The 7,574-nt window shown below is 44.8% G+C and overlaps 1 long non-coding RNA gene across 1 annotated transcript; it reads left to right on the plus strand.

Moving 5' to 3' along the window:
- The first annotated feature begins 666 nt into the window (after positions 1-666).
- Positions 667-1,962, plus strand: LOC121693969. Its single transcript, XR_006025627.1, has 3 exons — positions 667-816; positions 898-978; positions 1,065-1,962. It is a non-coding gene; the product is annotated as an uncharacterized LOC121693969 (long non-coding RNA).
- Positions 1,963-7,574: the final 5,612 nt, after the last annotated feature.

Below are 7,574 nucleotides of genomic sequence, written 5' to 3' on the forward strand. Positions count from 1 at the left end.
TGAATTTGTCTGGCAGAAACCTTCCTTATAATCTTCCTTTGTCTGCACAAACCCACCTGTGCTCTAAATCAGTGACAAATTTCTTCACAGTACGATGATCACGCATACGTTTTTGGGAAATATCCAATGTTTTCATACCTTTTCCAAGGTAGTGCACACTTTCACACTTTTCAGCAGCAGAGATCCTTTTTCCTCTTCGTGGCATGCTTAATATGGTAATGTAGCCTAGAAATCTAGACGCGCCCCTAGCGGAAGCAAATTACATTTGCTGCCAGGGCTAGTCTAGCAACTCTCTGTTGGCTTGTGAGCTCCAGAAATCAAAACTTAATCAGGCCAATGAAATCATGTATAGAGTCGTTAGGTGGGCTTAACATAATGATTGATGACAGAGTTGCAACAGGTTGGCTTGAATTTCCTGCTACTTGAAAACAAATAAGATGGATGTTGCTGCTGGCGAACAATGTGACACGAGTTAAGCTTTTATTAAGTTGGCAAACGTTTGAACTAGCCAACTAGCTCTGCTGGTGGGAAACGCATGGGACTCATAGCGCTGCCGCTGTCCTATTGCATGTGTGGCAGATTGGTTTACACCTCCACAATAGTTTCTGTGCCATTTCCTCTGGGCGCGATTGGTGGAGCTACCATCACCCTGATTGCAGGGCGGACTCTTATTTGGATATTTAGCTTAGCGGATATCACGGGGAGGTACTTTCTCCTGTCTTTGTTTTGCTTCCGGGGTGCCCGTCGTTACTCGGTGGCGTGTGGTGGCAAGTTGGCTTGTGTAGCCACTTCTCCGACGAGTGTGTTTTAATTAAGGTAAGCTATTTTGGCGTTCAGCCCTGTCGTAGGTAATTGTGCCTTTCATGAATGTAATACTTCCCTCTCCACGTCTTATAGTCAGCTTGAGTGGTCCATATTCACTGGCAAGGCTGTTGTAGCGAGCTCTGACGCTGGGTGCTCGGTGGGAATCAGCTGGAGGTAGGTTAGTTTAATTCATTTACCGCCCTGTATTTTAAATTGCGTCTGTCCACTACTAAACTATCTGTTCTCCGGATTGCGGCTAGCCGTAGCCAAGCCTCTCATAAGCTCAATTTATGACCTGCGGTCCCAGAGAGGGGATTCATTGCCACTTGTCGTGTGGGAAGTGGATTACAGCCAAGTGCCTCCACGCCTTGGAAAGGCTGCTGTTCTGTTGTGCTGTGGATTTGTGGATGACGTTTTCATACGGTCGGGATTGAACGGAGTGGTGTACTGCCCTCTCTATAGCTCTACCTGCATGCCTACGTCTGGTTGTTGTTTTCTTTGATTTGGCGGCTATACGGTGTGTTGTCCCGTCCTTTTGCTTGAGTTGCATGTTTATTCTGTGTTGTTTTCTTTGATTTGGCGCCTATCGCCGGCTATACCTGGTGTGTTGTCTTGTCTTTTGTTTAACCTGCATGTTTATTTTGTTTGTTGTTTTCTTTGATTTGGTGCATGCGGTTATACAGTGCTGTACTGTTTCTCCCTATGCTTGACTCGCATGCTTTTCTAACTGTTGGCCTATTGGTATCTTTGAGGTGTGTGTGTGTGTGTGTGTGTGTTTGTGTATGCGTACTGTAACTTAAATTACTGTGACCAGGGCGGCTTCACTGTCAGGATCAACCTCTGGGCCCTGGTGGACAGCCTGACTGCCTCCCCTCCCCCTGCCTGAGATAAGTAGCCTAGTTTGATAAATGGGCTATTGGTGAATGAATGATTGCCATATAATTACTGTCAAGCCTTTTACCAACTCTTGTGTCTCTGTTCCTCCTCTCTCTCTCTCTCTCAGAGAGGGGGTCACAGGTTAAGCTACGGCGTAACAGTGTGGTTGCCATCATTAACCATCCAGTAGATCTGACCCAGGCGTCTCCTGTATTTACACCTGATGCATTGTTTTTATGGTTGAATCTGTGTTGTATGTATCAATAAATCATGTTAACTTAACTCTTGTCTCTGGCCTAAGAGTGTACGAATCTGTGTTGCCTTGTGGGTACTATAGGGAATATAGTGTAACTGGTCCTAGGGTGTAACCCCCTAGGTGGCGTAGTCGACTCCAAATTTCCTTGCCACGTCACACATGCAGAGGGAATTTGAAAGACAACTGATTATCCCGCCCCTCAGACTGAGCACTGCGAACGGTGAGTTTCCAGACCCTACATTTTAATGTGGGTCTGGCTCGTCAGGCTAACTGTAATGTGGAACATCCTTCTTAAGTTTTCCTTTGATTGGGCTCACCTGGCAAACTAATTATCACAGGTGTCTGAAATTGATTTCAATGATCCAAAGAGCCCTGAGACACAATACCATCCATGAGTTTAATTGAAAAACAAAAAAATAAATGTTTATGACACTTAAATCCAATTTACATAATAATTTGGAACACGGAGTAGTCTCTGTTTTTAGGAGCATGCAGTTAGGCATAGCCTACTGGAGGAAGCGCTAGGTTAATTCCAGTCTGTCCCAACTATACTTCAGGCTGTAGGCTAGGCCTACTACGTGAACACAAAATGTCCATTTAAAACTGACCGATCACGACGAGTAGTTGCCAGACATAGGACCGCCATCTCGCTATCCGGAGAAATCTTTGGTCACCGCTATTGACTTCCATTCAACTCATGTAAACAAATGTCAATTATGTGCTCAAACTAACGCCACTGACTTATGCAAGCAACCATTTCGTAAGGGATAATGTATAGAACGCCGGTCATTACTGGGAAAATAAGTCCCTTCAGGGCGGAACAAGAGCCCTCCACTGCACGTCGGGGTCCAGTTCGCCCTGTCGGCGAACCTGCCAACTTCTTTAGAACACAGCTGATCAACCGTCTGCTTTCACTTTTGAATGAAGTTCCAGTCCTTGTGTAGTGATATGAAATACCTGAATTAGAAGCACAAACTCTGTTGCCATTGACGGTCATTATTTTTTTCAGAGGTCCTTTCCTTGGAAATAATGACGGCTAGAACTTTGGGAAATCCCATTCTAGTCAATGGAGCGTTCTACTTGCCTTGTGAAGAGCCGTGTAATAAACTTTGATAATAAACTACATTTTCGTACGGCATATATAGAGCAGGAATAACAGAATTTGGCTTAAGCAGTGAGGAGAAATTTTATGCAAAGTGTCAGCCCCTAAGACTGCCCATTGCCTAAATTTCTGGTCGTTTAATGTCGTAATACAGTAATTACATTCCAAAACGTACCTTAATGATACTTCACAATTTATAAAGGAATGAAGTTTAAAAAGAAAAAACACAATAAATCAGAGGGATTACATAAATAATTGACAGGGAAGTACAAGATAATTCAATGGTCGCTTCTTTTCTGATAAATATTATGGACTACATTACATATCAGGCCACTAGATGGCGGCATTTCACTGCACTTCAGGCCTTTTTTGGATGTAAAAGCAAGCAGTGAAATGGCGTCATTTGGTGGCCGTGCAGCGCAATAGCGTCACGAAATGTTTAATTTCACTAAATTACGGTAGAAATCTTGTTTTTTCTTAATAATTATTTGTGTAATCCATATAATATATTGTGTTTTTCTTTTTAAACTTCGTTACTTCATACATTTTGATAATATGAAGGTATGTTTTTGAATTTAATTCCTCTGACAAGTAAGGGACAACAACCGCCGAGGTGACCTGTTATACGTGACCAGTCCTGGCGTCATGGGGGGGCTTTGGGGGGCCGGGGCCGTCCTGGAAGTCATCTGTGCCCGCCCTGGACGAGCTTGGCTGCACCAACCCCACTTCCCCAATCCCATAGATTGATTTTGAACATTAATTAAATGTAGGCCCATATTATAGGTTTGTCAATATAGCAAGTAGCAAATAAAACTTGTAAAATCTGTATTATTCCGTAGCTTATTAATCAGGAACATAAGGTAAGCCCAGCTATCACCTTAATGGAAAGGACGTTTTAGTGGTGCAGTTTAGGTTAGCCTACTTCACTTCTGCACTAACCCCTGTCATCCGATGACAAATATGGCTTATCGGCTCGCAGGTAGTCTCATATCTTAATTAATAGAAGTAGGCCTAGTTTCTGGGTTTGTTTGATAGCGTTAGCCTTTACTGTTTTTTCTTCTGACCTAGTCGGACAACATAGGGGAGCTTGTTACCGCTCCAGGGCCGAAGTTATCCGTAAGGTCGGGGCTAACTCCCTAACCCTCTATCTGAAAAGTGGTTAGCAAATGAACGAGGATTTTGGTTTTATCTGCGGATTTATTTTTGCATTACTTTGAATATGACTAGCTCCAGTCTCAACAGCACGTCTACTTTTTCCACACGCATCTCAGTTCTAACACACATCCCCTCTCGCTTTCTCTCTCTCCATCCCTGCGCACGGGGCTTTCTTAAAGGAGCTGCACCATTTTACAACAATTGCATCTACATTTTCAGTTTAAGCTTAAACTATCGCGATCAATTTAAGTTCCCGTGCCCCCCCTGGAAAGGTGTAATTCTACTGTTATCGTAACTGTATATATGTAGTACGAAAATGTAGTTGATTATCAAAGTGAAATGATTGCTGGCATAAGTCAGCGGCGTTAGTTTCAGCACATAATTGACATTTTGTTTACATGTGTTAAATGGAAGTCAATGGGACAGGGGTAAAATGAGCCTCCCCTTTTTTTCTAGGAAACCGTAAACAAATGTTACCACGCGACAGCATTTTAATCCTCTACTGCTTCTCTCCTCTAGCGTTGCCTCAGGGTAACATACTCACCAGGATTCATGCTTGATAGAACGAGCCCTGCCGAGTCAATGCCTTCAAAGACGAGGCAAGGCTTTTACTTAGCATTCGGAAAACACACAATGGAACAGACTAGCGAGTGTGCAGGAAGCTGCATACATACAACACAAACACATTCTTTAACAGCAGAAAGAGTAATTAAAGTATATAATATAAAAACACAACTAAGCAGTAAGGACAGTAGAAGATAAAGAATATGCTAAATATACTAAAATACAAATTATACTAACACTTAATACAATATATAAAAATATACTAAAATACAAATTGCAAAAATACAAATTATACTAACACTTAATCTAAATCAATTCTAAAAACAGTATCCACATAGTGGTGATTAATAAATCAGAGGCGCTTGCAATGACTGAGGCAGGGACTGAGCCTGTGATTCTCTGTGCATAATAAGGTATGGTAAGGTGCTCTAAGGTGCTCTGTGTGAATGAGTGTCATGGTGGTAGTGCAATGGTGATAGTGGTCATGGTGATAGTGCAAATGAGTAAGTCAACAGTGCAACAATGCAGAAATAAAGTAAAGTAAAGTCTATATATCTATATATTTAACTATTTAAGAAAATGTATAAGTGTGGCCACAGTTCGGCTGTGGCATGGAGGGGGGGGGGGGGTTATGCATATGTGCTGATGTGCTAATATAGCACGCAAACAGTGAGGCATAAAGACAGTGGTACAAGTGGCTAGAGGACAGACAGTACCAGGACAGACAGTACCAAACATGGAGGGGGTGAAGAGGCAGACAGACTATGCAGAAAAGTCTATCTCTCCTCTTCCCTTAAGTGAGGCATTGAACAGTTCAATGGCCCTGGGGACAAATGACTTTCTCAGTCTGTCAGTTGTGCAAGGCAGTGAGCGAAGTCTCCAGCTGATCAGGCTCTTCTGTTTAACAATAGTGCTGTGGAGTGGGCGACACTCATTGTCCAGGATGTTGATCAGTTTGTTCAGGGTCCTTTTGTCAGATAGTGAAGTGATGCACTCCAGTTCAGCTCCAACTACAGAGCCAGCTTTCCTTACCAGCCTGTCAATTCGCCCCACATCCTTCTTCCTTGTGCTTCCTCCCCAGCATACTACTGCATAGAAGAGGACGATGGCAACAACAGACTGGTAGAACATCCTGAGGAGCTTACTGCACACATTGAAGGACCGCAGCCTCCTCAGGAAGTACAGCCTGCTCTGCCCTTTCTTGTAGAGTGCGTCAGTGTTGGCTGACCAGTCCAGTTTATTGTCCAGGTGGAGACCCAGATACTTGTAGGTGCTAACCACCTCCACATTGACCCCATCAATGTGGACTGGTAGCAGAGTGGGCTTAGACCTGCGGAAATCCACCACCATCTCCTTGGTCTTTGAAGTGTTAAGTTGATTGAGTTTGCACCATTGCACAAAGTCCTCCACCAGGCTCCTGTACTCCTCCTCCTACCCGTTCCTGATACACCCCACAATTGCAGTATCATCAGAAAACTTCTGCATGTGGCATGACTCGGTGTTGTAGCAGAAGTCAGATGTGTACAGGGTGAACAGGACTGGAGAGAGCACAGTTCCCTGTGGCGCTCCGGTGCTGCAGATCACAGTGTCAGAGAGACAGTTATTCAGTCTGACGAACTGTGGTCGCTCGGTCAAGTAATCTGTAATCCAGGTTACCAGGTGAGCGTCCACACCCATCTGCAAGAGCTTGTCTCCCAATCTGAGGGGCTGGATGGTGTTAAAAGCACTTGAGAAATCAAAAGAACATGATTCTCACAGCACTTTTCCCCTTGTCCAGGTGGGAATGTGTCCTGTGTAGAAGATAAGTGATGGCATCGTCCACGCCCACTTTCTCCTGGTATGCAAACTGTAACGGGTCTAGTGCATGGCGTACCTGGGGTCTGAGCATGCCTAAGACCAATCGCTCCATTGTCTTTATCACATGTGATGTAAGAGCGACAGGTCTGTAGTCATTAAGCTCACTAGGGTGTGGCTTCTTAGGGACACGGGTGAGACATGATGTCTTCCACAGTGTTGGAACTTGTCCAAGGCGTAGGCTCAAATTGAAGATGTGCTTCAGTGGCTCCCCCAGTTCAGCAGCACAGGCCTTGAGTAGCCTTGGGCACAGTCTGTCAGGCCCAGCTGCTTTATTGCTGCGCAATTTCTTAAGTTGGACTGTCACTTGATCCTTTGTAATGGTGAGGGGTGCATCTGGGATCTGTGTGTCTGATGGCTGTTGACTGAGGTCGTTGTCACCTCATTGTTCGTGATCGCCATGTGGGGGAGGGGTGCAAAATCCAGTGATGGTGGGGGTACGATAGCCTGTGATGATGGAGGTGAGTGTTGCGCTGGTATTGAGGGGATGTGAGGGTGGGGGATGGTGGACAGACCACCGCCATTGGAGCTGGAGCAGGGCAGTCAAACCTGTTGTAGAAGTGGTTCAACTGGTTCGCCCTGTCCAGGTCCCCCTCCACAGAGCTGCTGTTCTTCTTCAGGCCAGTGATAACCTTCATGCAGTCCCATGTCTCCTTCAAGTTGTTTTCCTGCAGCTTCTGTACCACCTTCTTTCTGTAATCCTTCCTTCAGCTTGAATTCGAGTTCCCCTTGCACGCGCCTCAGCTCTGCCATGTCCCCCTCTCTGAACGCCATCTTTTTCCTGTTGAGAAGGGTCTTGACATTGCTGGTTATCCAAGGCTTGTTGTTGGGAAAGCAGCGTACAGTTCTGGTGGGAACAACAATGTCCATACAGAAGTTCAGGTAGTCAGTTGTGCACTGTGTGACCTCATCCAAGTCCTCTCCATGGTTGCCAAAATAGCGATTTTGGGCACTTTCATTGGG

Source organism: Alosa sapidissima, chromosome 20, assembly GCF_018492685.1.
Source record: "Alosa sapidissima isolate fAloSap1 chromosome 20, fAloSap1.pri, whole genome shotgun sequence".
NCBI lineage: Eukaryota > Metazoa > Chordata > Actinopteri > Clupeiformes > Clupeidae > Alosa > Alosa sapidissima.